Source organism: Mauremys mutica, unplaced genomic scaffold (assembly GCF_020497125.1).
Source record: "Mauremys mutica isolate MM-2020 ecotype Southern unplaced genomic scaffold, ASM2049712v1 Super-Scaffold_100201, whole genome shotgun sequence".
Taxonomy (NCBI): domain Eukaryota; kingdom Metazoa; phylum Chordata; order Testudines; family Geoemydidae; genus Mauremys; species Mauremys mutica.
This window is the reverse complement of record NW_025423287.1, coordinates 478901-495039: the sequence shown is the minus strand read 5'-3', so window position 1 is coordinate 495039 and position 16139 is coordinate 478901. Positions and strand designations below refer to the sequence as shown.

The 16139-nt window shown below is 50.8% G+C and overlaps 1 long non-coding RNA gene across 2 annotated transcripts; it reads right to left on the bottom strand.

Moving 5' to 3' along the window:
* Positions 1 to 821: 821 nt before the first annotated feature.
* On the bottom strand, positions 822 to 10659 carry LOC123359996. Of its 2 annotated transcripts, none has more exons than XR_006575944.1 (3): positions 10618 to 10659; positions 3101 to 3244; positions 822 to 880 (listed from the first exon to the last, which is right to left on the bottom strand). It is a non-coding gene; the product is annotated as an uncharacterized LOC123359996 (long non-coding RNA). The 2 variants fall into 2 exon arrangements; XR_006575943.1 differs by lacking the exon at positions 822 to 880 and adding an exon at positions 1136 to 1193.
* Between the last annotated feature and the right edge of the window lie 5480 nt (positions 10660 to 16139).

Below are 16139 nucleotides of genomic sequence, written 5' to 3'. Positions count from 1 at the left end.
CTCCCCTGTGTGGAGTCTCTGATGTTCACAGAGGGCTGATCTGCGAGTGAAGCTTTTTCCACAGTCACTGCATTCATAGGGCCTCTCTCCTGTGTGGATTCTCTGATGACTAATAAGGCTTGAACACTGACTGAAGGTTTTCCCACACTCACTGCATTTATAGGGTCTCTCCCCTGTGTGGATTCTCTGATGAACAGAAAGAGCTGATCTGTGAATGAAGTTTTTCCCACACTCACTGCATTTATAGGGCCTCTCTCCTGTGTGGATTTTCTGATGACTAATAAGGTGGGAGCTGCGATTGAAGGTTTTCCCACACTCACTGCATTCATAGGGCCTCTCCCCTGTGTGGAGTCTCTGATGGTGAAAAAGTCCTGATCTGTGAAAGAAGCTTTCCCCACACTCACTGCATTCGTAGGGCCTCTCCCCTGTGTGGATTCTCTGATGAATAGAAAGGGTTGAGCTACTAGTGAAGCATTTTCCACACTCACCACATTCATAGGGCCTCTCTCCTGTGTGAATTTTTTGATGGTGAGAAAGGCTTGATCTTTGAGTGAAGCTTTCCCCACACTCACTGCATTCATAGGGCCTCTCCCCTGTGTGGATTTTCTGATGAACAGAAAGGGCTGATCTGTGACTGAAGTTTTTCCCACACTCGCTGCATCCATGGGGCCTCTCTCCTGTGTGGATTCGCTGATGACTAATAAGATGCGAGCTGCGATTGAAGGTTTTTCCACACTCACTGCATTCATAGGGCCTCTCCCCTGTGTGGATTCTCTGATGTTGAAAAAGGCCTGATCTGCGAGTGAATCTTTTCCCACACTCTCTGCATTCGTATGGCCGGTCCCCTGTGTGGATTCTCAGATGAACAGAAAGGCTTGATCTGTGAATGAAGTTTTTCCCACATTCAGTGCATGTATTTTTTCTCTTTCGCATGAGGATTTCCTGCTGGGTTGTGGTTTCCTTGAGGCCCTTCTCTGTTCCCCAACAGGAAATAAATTTACCCGCTTTCTTCCCTGGCTGGTTTCCCTGCTCTCTTTCTGGTCTGTGCTGAATCTCACAGGAGTTTCCCGGCTCATGACTCCAGGACACATTCCTTTTCGAACTCTGTGATAATTCTCTGTGTTTATCCACTTGCTCAACATTTCCCTGCTGAGAATTCTGCTCCTCTTTCTCTCCTACCATTGCATCACCTGCTGTGATAGAGACAGAAACCTCAAACAGGGATGGAAAGGGGAAGGCCAAACCAAAACAAGTGCTGGAGAGAGGTCAAATAAAAATCAGGAACTGAACTCCCCCAAACTCTTCCCCCAAATGTAGTGGTGGGATTTTATGTTTGTATTTTATATAATTTAGAATGAAGGATACAGAATAATTATGTAGCATGTATTAAGTGTATTGGTGTATGATCTGAGCACATCCTGCCAGCCACCTTTTTGAATAACAGAAAGGAATGGCCTAATGGGCCAATGGGTAGAGATACATCAGCCAGGATCCGTGTCTGGACTGATTTCAAGGCAGTAACAGACCTTTGCGGGTCACCAATTTGTTGTAGGTTTAGCATTTTAAAATAAGTAAAAGAATGCCATGGTTGTTTTCTTTTGCATTGCAATTTGATGTTCCTGTTCAAAATGTTGTGTGTAAATTAATTGTTTTGTGTGTGAATGAAAAATGTAGGTATTAAGAGATAAGTGTGAAGGCCATCACTGAACCAAATGTACAAGGGAGGAACCGAAGACAGATGCAAGGGCACCAGGAGGCTGCAGCACACTCCTACTGAAATGTCAAAGGAGACAGACTGATGATTCTAAAGATGAGACAGGCACCTATCAATGGGGACCAGACAGCTATGATCAAAACCAGGCTGGGAGAACTCCCTGAGGGACTTGATGAAAGAACAAGATAAAGGATGAGAAGGACAATTTAAGAAAACAAACACTCGTCAAACAACAATTAATTACAGCATGACGGTGCAAAACTCATTGGTCACAATGAAGGAAAATCCCTGTAGAAACAGGGTGCCTTGCCATGAAACTTTGGGTTCATCCTACCAAGACTTCCCCAGAGAATCATGTTGCAGCCAACAGAACCCAGCTCCTCCTACATGTGATCAACCTAGCTGGCCACAAGATTGATCTGGACTCTGGACTGGTAACTGTAACATCGACCGGCAGGGCAATGTATGTGTGTGGCGTAATTGAATGCATATGCTAATTGCTGTATCTTCAATAAACACAGTGTATTGCCTTTTCCCCTGAAAAAGATCCTATGTGCTTAAGCATAACACAAGTAAGAGAGAGGAGGGGATCAATTTGGCCTTCACATCCCATCCAAATTCGCAGGGGGAAGGGAAGAAGCTACTGCCTGGTGTCTACTAGGATCTACAGCAGGCCTGCACCACTCGTAAAGCAGCGAGGGCCATATTACTCCAAAGAAAACAGCTGAGGGCCAAACCCCACCGGCCCCGCCGACTCCCCTCCAGCACCAAGCCCCCCCGAAACACAACATCCCCCCAGCGCCGCCCAGCCCCCCGAAATACTCCCCCTCCCCAGCACCGCCCGCCCTGCTGAAACAAACCCTCCTTCCCCAGCGCTGCCCCACCGAAACAGGAGTATTGAACCTTGGTAATATGTTATAGCGGGCCCCTAAGGTAGTATAATTAAGGTAAAAGAAAAATGTCTTTTTGCTAGAAGTAGAATGAGCTCTTCCCCCAACTTTGTAATCAATTGCCCTGTTGAATGAATGAGGAAGGCGTGGAAGGCAGCACCTCCAGACAGCTGCAACCCTTGGAGAGGGGATGGGAATCAGACCAGATCAGTAGAACAGGTTGGCCACCAACTCGCAGCTCGCCTCCTTAGCCTCCCTCCCCCGCTACTGGCTCACCTGCAGCCCCCCCAACCCACAACTGCCTGCCCACACAACTACTCACCCCCCGCGGGCCGCACAGTGAGCCCACGTGGGCCGCATGTTGTGCAGGCCTGATCTACAGGAGACCATGAGCTAATTTACCCTGAGGATATGACCCCTGCTAGGGACAATAATGAACCGACAGAGCTCCCAAGGTCTTTGTAGGGGTTCCCAGATGTTTCCTTCAGGCACTTACAGATTCTGAGTTGGTTTAATGTTTCCTCATCTGTGCAGGGAACTCTCAGGATCGCTCTTTCCTCTGAACCCTGGAGGTCTGGGACCCATGGCTCTTCCCCTTGTTCCTGCTGGGAGATCACATCAGGTTGGGAAACTGGAAACCCTGCTCAGATGAAAGAAAATAAAGGAGTTCACTTGATTTCATAACTTTGTCATAAAAATAAATCTATTAATTTAACTTCAGTGCTTAGTGTGAGCTGGTGTGCCTGGGACAGTCCTCACTGAAAATGCCAGGGTCAGGGCAGGCTCAAAAAGGGAGATGCTCCTAAAACTGGTGGTTAATGCTGAAGTTAAACTCACTGACCAGTCACAAACTGTGCTTCTGATCACCCACACTGGTTATCGAGAAGCTGAAAAAAGAAATCACCCAGCCCCCTTTATTGCATTGCACTTCTCTGACTCCCAATCAGCACCTAGGTCCAGTACAGTGAAAGGTTATTTAAAAACTCTGCGTGCATAGACAAAGAGTTCTTCTGACCCCAAAGGGCCAGCCACATCACCAGGTTAGTATAGGTTTGGATCTTACACAAAATACCATGTTCTCTGCCAGTCCTTTAGCATCTAAATTAAAGATTTATTATAAAAGAAAGAAAAAAAAGGGAGTTGTTAAATGGGAAAGGAGTCAGATACATTCCGAAATCTATATATCAGGTTCTTAGCAGTATTGGTGAGTTGCTGGCTTGAAAGTCCAACTGGAACATATCCACAGTTTGGCTGGGTCATTCAGTCCTTTGTTCTGTGGATAAATGTAAAGTAATGCACATTGGAAAAAATAACCCCAACTATACATACAATATGATGGGGGCTAATTTAGCTACAACGAGTCAGGAAAATGATCTTGGAGTCATTGTGGATAGTTCTCTGAAGATGTCCACGCAGTGTGCAGAGGCGGTCAAAAAAGCAAACAGGATGTTAGGAATCATTAAAAAGGGGATAGAGAATAAGACTGAGAATATATTATTGCCCTTATATAACTCCATGGTACACTCACATCTTGAATACTGTGTACAGATGTGGTCTCCTCACCTCAAAAAGATATTCTAGCACTAGAAAAGGTTCAGAAAAGGGCAACTAACATGATTAGGGGTTTGGAGAGGGTCCCATATGAGAAAAGATTAAAGAGGCTAGGGCTCTTCAGCTTGGAAAAGAGGAGACTAACGGGGGATATGATAGCAGTATATAAAATCATGAGTGATGTTGAGAAAGTGGATAAGGAAAAGTTATTTACTTATTCCCATAATACAAGAACTAGGGGTCACCAAATGAAATTAATAGGCAGCAGGTTTAAAACAAATAAAAGGAAGTTCTTCTTCACGCAGCGCACAGTCAACTTGTGGAACTCCTTACCTGAGGAGGTTGTGAAGGCTAGGACTATAACAATGTTTAAAAGGGGACTGGATAAATTCATGGTGGCTAAGTCCATAAATGGCTATTAGCTAGGATGGGTAAGAATGGTGTCCCTAGCCTCTGTTCGTCAGAGGATGGAGATGGATGGCAGAAGAGAGATCACTTGATCATTGCCTGTTAGGTTCACTCCCTCTGGGGCACCTGGCATTGGCCACTGTCGGTAGACACATGTACTGGGCTAGATGGACCTTTGGTCTGTCCCGGTACAGCTGTTCTTATGTTCAAGGCTTCCATTTGTAGAAAAGTTGCTCCAGAGGGTTTGAAGACAAAATGGAGATGATGCAGCTGCCCTTTATATTCCTTTGGCCTTGTAGCTTCTACTTCTTGTATCCCAAACACAAGCTTCACAGCACATGGCATGGAAAAGCCTTGGAGTTCTCAGTACACAGGCTGTGACACAGTAAGGAAGGGGGCAGATTGACCTGGGAATGTCGCAGGGGAGTTTTACTGGGACTGTCTGCATTAGGGATGGGATAGCAGGGGATGACTTCACTTGAGGGATGATACCTGAGCCTGTAACCTGAGCCAGGATGGGGGTTGGGGCAGGAATCTGGACAAAGGCTGGAGGAGGAGCCGGGGGAAGGCTGGGTGAGATTGCTGGAGGGGGTTTTCAGTTTGGAGCAGTCTGGGGAAGCAGAGGGAACCCCAAGGCTGGGGTCTAAACTCCCTGCCTCCCCCCCACCCCCAAGGGACCTGACTGAGGGGTCCTGGCTGTACCTACAAGCTCTGTTTGGGACTGTGTTCCTGTCATCTAATAAACCTTCTGGTTTACTGTCTGGCTGAGAGTCACGGTGAATGAAAGGAAGTGAGGGTGCAGGGCTCTGACTCCCCCATACTCCGTGACAACTGGTGGCAGTGGTGGGATGTACTGCACCCCGTGGATGGCGCTTCCCGCAGTAAGTGACTGGTGAGTAGTAAAACGAAGGGGGATTGATGGGGACCGGTGTGCTGAAGATTCAGAGAGGAGCGGTTTTGGTGGGCGGAGGAGCTATGCTTAACCCCTGGGAGTGTGTGACCAGCGAGAAGGACTGTTGCAGTAATGGGGTCCCCCTGGGGATTGTGGTGAGCAGGCTCGGGGCGGAGTCATCTGTGGCTTGACCCTGGAAGAGAGGTGGTGACCAGGAAAAGGGCTGGCACACTAGGGGTTCCTTCTGGAAACCATGGGGAGCTGAGAGCACACAGGCCTGTGAATGGTCAGTGGGAAGATGTATAAGAAGCGCCTTAAGAGCGACCAAGGCGAGCTGTGCAGGCAAAGGTGGCTGTGCATTGGGAAGCTCACCAAAGAACAGCCGATTGCCCAGCTGGAGGAGGAGGATTGGTCGGAAGAGCCTGTCCCTGTCTCTGAGGGAAGCAGCCCGCAGATGAAGGGCAGGCACCAGTATCTGTCCCATCTGGGAGTGGTCAGATGGCTGCCGAGGACATCCCAGGACCCCTCCTACCTATTTCTAGGGAAAGGGCTGGGAGGAGCCCAGCAAATACTGAGGGCACCGTGACCCCAGCAGACATAGCCGCCACCATCACTGAGCTATGCAAGAAGGGGAAGCCAGACAAAGTGGTCTGGACCAAGGAGTGCCAGACGGCTCTCTGTGCGCTGAAGGAGGCTCTGCTCAGTGGCCCAGTTCTGGCAAACTCAGACTTTGACAAGCCCTGTATGGTGTTCACCAATGCCTCAGACATGGGACTGGGGGCAGTGTTAATGCAGGATGATGAAAAGGGGGAGATGTACCCCACTGTGCACCTGAGCAAGAAATTCCTACCCCAGGAGCAACACTAAATGGCCATCGAGAAGGAATGCCTGGCCGTGGTGTGGGCCCTTAAGAAACTGGAGCCATATCTATTTGGGCGACACTTCACCGTGTACACAGACCACTCTCTCCTGACCTGGCTACACCAGATGAAAGGAGCCAATGTTGAGCTCCTGAGGTGGAGCCTGCTCCTGCAAGATTATGATATGGACATGGTCCATAGGAAGGGGAGTGCCAACATGACAGTGGATGTGTTGTCCCAGAGAGGTGGCACTGAACTTCCCCAGGTCACTGGTCAGAGTGACCCCACTCAGTTCAGTCTCGAAGGGGGGAGAGACATGACACAATAGGGTGTGGCAGATTGATCTGGGAATGTTGGAGGGGAGTTTTACTGGGACTGTCTGCACTGGGGATGGGATAGCAGGGGGTGACTTCACTTGAGGGATGATACCTCAGTCTGTAACCTGAGCCAGGAGGGGGGTTGGGGCCAGGTGACACCTTTGCCCAGGAATCTGGACAAAGGCTGGAGGAGGAGCCGGGGGAAGGCTGGGTGGGACTGCTGGACGGGGTTTTCAGTTTGGAGCAGTCTGGGGAAGCAGCGGGAAGCCCAAGGCTGGGGTCTAAGCGCTTTGCCCTCCTCCTCCCCCCCCGCCCCTCCCTCCCCCCCCATGAACCTGACTGAGGGGTCCTGGTTGTACCTACAAGCTCTGTTTGGGACTGTGCTCCTGTCGGCTAATAAACCTCCCCCTTTACTGGCTGGCTGAGAGTCACGGTGAATCGCAGGAAGTAAGGGTGAAGGGCCCTGACTCCCCCACACGCCATGAGCCAAGCACACCCCTGCATGTCTTGCTGACTCAATAGGTGTATCCCCTTAGTTCTTTCCATGGGTTCATTGTACAGCTGATGACCCTGGATGGGCCATCAAACAGGGTAGGCAGTGCTGATGCCAATATGTCTAGGGGTGTCACCCAGAAACGCTGCACAAGTCTGGAAATTCAGATGTACCCTATATATCTATAACTCACAATACAAAGGTGATACAAATATAGAAACAAAATGATCATACTTGGAAAATCATAACATTTTCACTGACACCTTACATAGCATATCTAGCATGAATCATTGCAATAATTTTATTAATAAAATAGTAATACAAAGTATCTCACAATTCCATACAGTGTCACACTTAGTAAAACAATGAATTCCCAGGGCCAGCTACCCAGGTCATTGAAGATGCCAAACACTTTGTGTGTGGTCCCAGAAGATATGTGGATATTTCAATCCCTCAGAAGCAGACACCGTGTCAGTCTGTACCCCCTATGTCCACTCTTCTAAACAATTATGACCAATTTTGTACATAGTATGGCTTGTGAGGTATCATTTGAAAACACAATCTACTGAATATTATCCTCCTGTTAAAATGTGTAGTAACACTGTATGTAAAGTTATGAGATTTTAACTGAAAAAGTTACAATTCTGGGGAACACCCACAGACCAGTTCCTCAGAGACAGCAAGGCAAATAGCTGGCCAAATGGCCATTCTCTGGCAGGGGAATGTGTGAAGACGACATTTACATTCCATCACAGGGACCACTTGAAGCTCGTATCTTCAACAGACAGCCTGGCACCATGACTCAGCTGAGACTGAAATTGTTTCTAATAAAGGACTGAATTACAAAAAGGTGAGGAAAATGCTTGAGACTCTCTCTCTCTCTCTCTTCTTTCCCTCTGCTCATAACTCCTGAAGAGCTGAAATTGGACAGCAGGGGCGGGTTAGGGGGGAGTCCTGGCTGAAAGGAAAACCAGCCTGTCTCAGCAGCTGGTGAGAAACATTTGCTTTCTAGCTGTTTTTAAGCTTGTTAACTTAGACACTAGTTTTTATCTTGTATTTCTTTTGTAACCAATTCTGACTTTTATGCCTCATTACCTTAGTTACTTGAAATCATCTTTTTCCCGGTAGTTAACAATCTTGGTTTATTGTTTATCTAACCAGTGTGGTTGGATTAAAGTGTGTTGGAAACGCCAATTGGGATAACAAGACTGGTGTACGTCATTTTCCACTGATGAAATAACAGACTTCATATGAGCTTGCACTGTTCAGTAGTGTGCTGGACAGTGCAAGATGCACATTTCTGGGGGAAGTCTGGGACCAGAGAATTTTCTGGGGTTCTCCTGTGGGGTACTGTAATTTGTGAGTCACTGACTAGCAGCACTCAATACTGTGTAGCTGGGAGCGAGTTACATGCTGGAGACTGTGTGTTACCTGCCCAGGAGTGGCTGCTCTCACAGTAAAACAGTGTAAAAGTCACCCCAGCCTGGGGAACTGAGGGAACACAGCTGTTCAACACTCCAGATTGCACTGTGGTTAATGTCACAGACATTCACTTTCAAAGAGGCTCCTAAAACCTAGAGAAAGTAAATCCATGTCCCAGAAATCGAAGTCTCCAGAGAAAGGGCAAGTCTCCCTGGCTCTGCTTCTTGCTGACAGACAGGTCCAGAGACAATGAGAGAGTCCTGGGGAAGCTGGGAACAGTAACCATGGGCTGGTGGGGTTCGGTGGAGAAAGGGAACAGGAAGGGCAGGGATATCACTGAATGCAGGATCTCAGCAGTACTAGATGTCAGGATAGCACATAGTGCAGCCCACTGAAAAGCATAATCCCAACTACACTTATAAAATGATGGGGTCTAAATTAGCTGTTTCCACTCAAGAGAGGGATCTTGAAGTAATTGTGCATAGTTCTCTGAAAACATCCACTCAAGACGCAGAGGCAGTCAAAAAACAAAACAAACCAAACAAATAAAAAAAAAAAAACCCAGACTGTTGGGAATCATTAAGAAAGGTACTAAGACAGAAAATACATTGCCTTTATATAAATCCATGGTACACCCACATCTTGAATACTGCATGCAGATGGGGTCACTCCATCTCAAAAAAGATATATTGGAATTAGAAAAGATTCAGAAAAGGGCAAAAAAATGATTAGGGGTATGGAACAGCTTCTGTATGTGGGGAGATTGAAAAGTCTGGGACTTTTCAGCTTGGAAAAGAGATGAAGGGGAGTATGAGAGAGGTCTATAAAATCATGACTGGTGTGGAGAAAGTAAATAAGGAAGTGTTATTTACTCCTTCTCATAACACAGGGACTAGGAATCACCAAATGAAACTAACAGGCAGCAGGTATAACACAAACAAAATGAATTATTTCTTCACACAACGCACAGTCAACCTCTGTAATTCTTTAACAAAGGATGTTGTGAAGGCCAAGACTAACAGGGTTCAAGAAATAATAACAACAATAAATAATAAAAAAAATTATAAAAATATGATAAATTCATGGAGGACAGGTCCATCAATGGCTATTAGCCAGGATAGGCAGGGATGGTGTCCCTAGCCTCTGTTTGCCATAAGCTGGGAATGAGTGACAGGAGATTCATCATTTGATGATTCCCTGTTCTGTTCATTCTCCCGGGACACCTGGCATTGACCACTGTCAGAAGACAGGGTACTGGGCTAGAGGGACTTTTGGTCTGACCCAGTATGGCCGTTCTCATCTACCAGGGAATCTAGTGAGTCCAGAGTAATGGGAGGGAGTAGGAAAATCCCTGGGTGTGGAGAACACTGGGAAATTAGAAGCTATTATTCAGGAGCAAGGGCTCTAATTAGTCTGGAAAACCAGAATGTGAAAAATAAGAATCAGGTCATGTGACTTAAGGAATAGAGCCAGAAGAGAAGAGAGATTGTGGCTATTACACACAGTGATAGGGGAGCAAGACTCTCCATGTCTCAGGAAGTTTCACTACCAACCTAGGCCATTTTCACATGCTGGGGTGCGATCCAGAGCAGTGAGGAGTTGTGTCATCTGTAATCCTGGGTGAGATTCAGTGTTCTGCAGCTGGAGCTCCCCTGTCTGGATACCCCCAGCCAGCAGTCAAGGATGCACTGAGTGTCCGTGTGATAAGTAACCCTGGACCAGCAGCTCTGACTCCTGCAGCCTGCCTGTTACACCCCAAGCACATTCTGGTCTGGGTAAAGAAGACTCAGGGTTTGAGAGAAGGTCTGGGGTGGGAAGCTTCTGTTGGTTATGCTGGACCTAACCCCCAGTTTTACTTATGCGAACAGGAGATATTTGACATTGTGCGATACAGCTCCTGTGCTGTTCCCAAAGTGTTCTGCAACAGGGGAGGGTCTCTGGCAGTGTGTGTGTCACTGGCATATTGGGGTGCTGCTGGGACAGGGCAGAGCAGAGGTGGCATTGTGGGGCTGGTGTGAACCTTCTCTCTCCATTTCCCCTTCCAAGAACTGAGGGGACAGTAACCCTTACCCAGTGAGGTCACATTCTCATAATTCTCCGGCATGACGTCTCTGTAGAGGGCTCTCTGAGTGGGGTCCAGCAGAGCCCCCTCTTCCCTGGTGAAATGCACAGCCACCTCCTCGAAGGTCACTGGCCCCTGAAAGAGCAAGAGTCCAACACTCAGTACCTGCTGCACCACTCACAGCCCCACTGTTAGTGGGGGACAGGAGCCAAACAGAAGCTCTGGGTGGCTCGCAGTCAACAGAATTTCACCCCACCCCACCCAGAGCATCCAGGAAACACCAGGTTAAGGGGATGAAGCAAGAGCCCCTTGTCTCTCCCAGCAGATCCATCACCCCCCTACTAGCCACAGACCGATACAGGAGATGGAGCCCCTAGCAGGGTCCAGGGAGAGCTCCCTGGTAGGAAGCCCAACACCCTCCTCATTGTGAGGAGCTGGATATGAAGGGAGGGGAATTTCCCCTAAACCTGACTAGTGGGTGCCAACCTTTCATATCTCACAGCAGCCGCTGGTTAGGCTCCAGCGCTATGAATCTGGTCAGTTTTCCTAGCCCCATGTAGGTGGGTTATTTTCTGTTAAAAAATTAGGGCATTTCCACCACTGAACTTCATGGTTCCCAGAATCTAGGCCACTTATTAAACAACTCCCAGCAGGTTTGCCCCTCCTGCCAGGCTAAGCCCACAGAGACATTTTAACCTCCCTTCTCCCTCTCCCCATCCCATAACTAAGTCTCTGAACACAAGGCTAGAAAAGAGCAGAACCAAAGGAGTCACTTTCAACGATTCCCTGAGACACTGACCCCACGGCAGCCACACCCCAGCAGGAGGGAGATGGAGTCAGGAACTGGGTTTTCCTCTGTCTGAGCCTCATCTTGTCCACAGGAAAGTGACTCTACCCAGGGTGCAGTAATACATCTGTCTGGGCAGATTATTGAAATCTCTTTCAAAACTCTTCTCTCCCATTGCCCCTTTCAATCTCACTTTCTATCTCCTTTTCCCTGTCCCCTCTCCCTACCCGCCTGATAGGAAAGTCCCATTCCTGGGTTGTTTGCTCCCCCATGGCTGGATTTGCTCCTGCAATTGCTAATGGGAGGAGAAATGACTGGGGGGACTATTTGTGTAGAGTCATTTTAATGCCAGACCCCAGCATTTTCCCTTGGTTTTTTCCAGTTACCTGGAGTCTCTGGCTCAGAATTTAGTACTAACAGAGCTACCCTAGGGGGCTAGTACCAGCTTCAGAAAGTCGTCCCCTGGGCTGGGCAGAGAAGCAGCTTTAATTAAGGTCACTTCCCAGCACAGAGCCCTGCTGGGGGAGCAGCAGCTGCTAAGCCTGGTCTCCCAGATCACAATGGAGGCTGCAGCCTCTGACCCAGGAAGCTGAACCCCAATGTCCTGAGCAGAGAGGGACAGAGCGTTTGAGCAGCTTCCCTCCTTTAGCTCATGGGGGAGAGCAGCTAATGAGAGCCCCTCCTCACAGGGAGAATCTCATTTGCCCCACTGTCCATCCAGAGTCACTCCTTGTCTTTCCATGCAGTGATTGTGGATTATCATGGTCTCAATGAAACCAGATTTCAGAAAGAATGAGTCCAGAATGCTGTGGAAAAGACCATTGTGTGGCAGCGCTGACCCTCTTCCCACCTCCCTCATACCCCAGATCCAGGACAAGGACGTGGGTGGGGGGCACGAATTTTCCCAAGGGAACTAAAAGTTCCTGCAGTTTTCAAGAAGGGAGAAAAGCAAAATGTATGATTTCACCTGACAGTGTTTGGTAAGTGGATAGAAAGTTATCACGGTGACTGGGCCTGGCCGGGGGATTCTGGAACAAGTCGATCAGAGAGAAGGAGCGAGGTCAGGAGCAGTCCCCAGAGCCCACAGCCGGGGGCCCAGACACCCCCCCAGCCAGGGGCCCACCAGATATTCCCTGGTACCCAGCCCCCAGAGTCCCTGGCCAGGGCCGCCAGATACCCATTAAAGCCCCACCGGCCAGGGAATCCCCACCAGACCATGACTGCCAGCTTGGGAATACCAGAGGGTTCGTCCCACCAAGAGCCCCCCAGGAGCTAGGGACACCCCCCCCCAGAGGACACCCCACTGGAAACTCAGTCCCCCACTGCCCACCTGGGATTCCCCCACCTGATCTCCAGTAGGATCTGCCATGCCATTCTCCTCCCCCCAGCGGGACCCCGATGCTTTGCAGTGGGACCCCTCACTCTGCTTGCCTGGCATCCCCTGACCTAGTGCCAGGGATCCCAACAGGAGCCAGTGGGGGAAGCCCAGACAGAGCCCTTGGCACAGCACCAGGCTCCCTCTAACCCCCTGCTCCGCCTCCTCAAGAGACGCCCACCCCGGCTGTTCTGCGGCCAACAGACCCCCAGCGATACCCACCTCCAGGACCCACAGCCTCAGGGCTGGGCACTTCAGAACCACCCCCTGAAACCCCAAACCTCCAGAACGCACCAGCCTGACTAGGGTACCCCCTGCCCAGCCGCCCAGAGACCTCCCCCACCACAACACCCCTTCAGCTCCAGCTGCAATCGCCCCACACAGACATGCCCCCCTCCCCCCCCAGGAACAGTGTGTGATGAGTGGCTAGAGAGTGATCACCGCCCCCTGCTGGCCAGTCACACGGGCAGAGGGAGCCCTGGGGCTGCCTCCTGAACAGGAGCATGGACGGCCTGGAGGGCAAGAAAGGTCCATGGCCCCTCACTAGCCAGTGCCACCATGGATCCACCCCAGAGGTGGCTGCAGCTTCGCACTGCGGGACTCGACCCCTCACCGAGACCCTTTGTCAGGGGGGTTGGGACACTGACTGCGGGATGCTTTGGGGAGCCGAGAGAGCGGATCAGGGGGGGGAGGGGGGGGGAACAGGGGCGGATCCTGCTGCAGCTCCCGGGGCCGAGGCGGCTCCGAGGCTTCTCCCAGGTTCCCCGGGGCAGAGTCACGTGCCCACCCCCCCCCCGGGGTCTCTCACTCACCGGCTCACACGGAGGCGGCAGCAGCAGCAGCTTTGTTCTCCCGCCCCCAGCGTGGCTAATACGGAGCATGCGCAGTCCCAGCTGCTGACTCCTCCCTTACCCGGGCTGGAGAGTGTGGACGCGCTCCCGGGGCAGGCTGGGAGATGTAGTTCCGGACTCTCCCTGGAGCGGAAGTGACGTCACGAGGGAGGCGGTGCTGGAGCGCTGCGATTCTGCCTGGCTCGTGCGGGGCCGTTGGAGCCTCTCCCGGGCCGGAGAAGGTTTGTGCCGCTGGGGCTCTGGGCATGCGCAGATCGCGGCGGGAGAGACCTTCATTAACCCCCTCCCCCCCGTGCCCGGCCCGGCCCGGCCCGGCCCGGCCCGGGCTCCGCCCCCGCTGCGGAGCTGCAGCTTCCAGGTCCCGGCGCGAGCCCGGGGGCGGGGCCGGGCGGGGGGAGCCGGTGACCCCCGAGGAGCGGGGAGAGAAAGGGGGGGGCTGAGATCCCCTCGGATTTACCGCTGCCCCCCCCGTGGGGACCCCCCGCCCCCCGTCCTGCCCCCTTTCTCCCTAGAGAGCCACGAGCAGCCCCCAGGGTGACCCCCCCTCCCCCAACCCCTGAGAAGTTCCCTGTCCCCCCCCCCCGATTGTGCCCCATTTTCTCTCCCCTTCGCCAATGGCCAGTTCAGAGCTCGGGTTTGGGGGGTTTCCCCCATTTCCACCTGCAGGGATTTGTCCTTGTGCGGGTGGGAAATGGTTCCCCCGAGTGATTCCTGAGCTGGGCAGAGGCTGGGGGGGCCCTGAGACATTGTGTAATTTCGTCCTAGGGTGTATTAGTTAGCATTGTGTTGTTTTCTTTTCCTTTGCATTGTCATTTTATGCTGTGGTTTTGTTGCTTTTTTTTCCTGAATTGCCTGACATGTTGTGGGTTTTACTCTGTATGTTTCAGAGGAGCAGCCGTGTTAGTCTGTATCCGCAAAAAGAACAGGAGTACGTGTGGCACCGTAGAGACTAACAAATTTATTTCAGCATGAGCTTTCGTGAGCTACAGCTCACTTCTCTGTACGTTGTGTTTTATACGTATCTATTTCATAGCATCATAGACATGTAGGGCTGGACAGGAGCTCAAGATGTCATCAAGTCCAGCTCTCTCTACTGAGGCAGGACCAAGTCCGTGTAGATTCCCTCTGACAGAGCTTTGTCCTACCTGCTTGTCACGGAGTCCCCGGGCGATGCTCTGGAACTGCTCCTCACGAAGCCAGTCAGGACTTTGGGGAGCCTCCTCTCCCTTGGAGCAGACTGTCTCCAGAGTAAGAAGCTCACACGGCTTCACCTCCTGGGTCTCTCCTTGGAGCATTCAACATATGCCCCTCTGTGTGCTTCCCACAGCGAGCCCGCCCAGGTGGGGTCCTGGGGAAGCCACAGGGTCCTGCCCCCCCACTTCGCAGTCAGACATGACTCTTAGCCAGCCAGTAACACAGAGGTTTATTCGATGACAGGAACACGGTCTAAAACTGAGCTTGTAGATACAGAGAACTGGACCCCTCAGCCGGGTCCATTGTGGGAGTCTGGCTCGCTGGGCCCCAGGTCTGCCCTCACTCCTCGTCCCCAGCCAGCTCCCAAACTGAAACCCCCTCCAGCCCCTCCTCCTCTGGGCTTTGTCTCTTTGCCGGGCCAGGAGGTCACCTGATCTCTCTGTTCACCTTTAGCTATCCCCTTGCGGGGGGAAGGGCCCCAGCCATTTGTTGCTAGGACACAAAGTGTCGGCCATTTATGCACACTGGAGACTTAAGAAATGCCTAGGGGAAACTGAGGCACCCACACAGTATTCAGAGGAAACATTAAGAAGAGCCCCACTTCGTCACACTGCTCTTAAAAACTTCCAGGGAAAGAGACTCCACAGCCCCTCTTGTAAGACCATTCCAGAGCTGAGCAAGGACTGTCCCTCTCTGTCTGTGCAGCGCCCAGCGCAACGCGGGTGCTGATCTCAGTCAGGGTCTCTGCCGTGCGCAGCACGATGGGCCCTGAGCTCCAGCAGTGTCTGTGCAACGCAAGGCACAGCTTATAGACTCACAGACTTTAAGGCCAGAAGTACTAACCCTTCCCTGTGTCTACTGGAAATACCTCCCCTGATGCATCCTAGGACGGCATTAGCCTATTTCACGGCCACACCACACTGGCAGCTCATAATTATCCTGTGATCAACCAATACACCCAGGTCTTTCTCCTCCTCTGTCACTTCCAACTGATAAGTCTCCCGCTCATTGCAAAAATTCTTGTCAATAGTCCCTAAGTGCATCATTTTGCAATATTAATTTTCATCCCATTTCTATTACTCCAGCTTTCAAGGTCATGCAGTTCTTCTGGTATGATTGTCTTGTCCTCCACAGTGGCAATCCCTCCCAGCTTTGTGTCACACTCCCACTTCTTGTGCCAAGGTCACTAATAAAAATGTTGAATAAGATTGGTCCCAAGACTGATCTCTGAGGAACTCCACTAGTAACCTCCCTCCAGCCTGACAACTCGCCGTTCAGTATGACCCCCTTGTAGACTCCCCTATAACCAATTCCTTATTGACT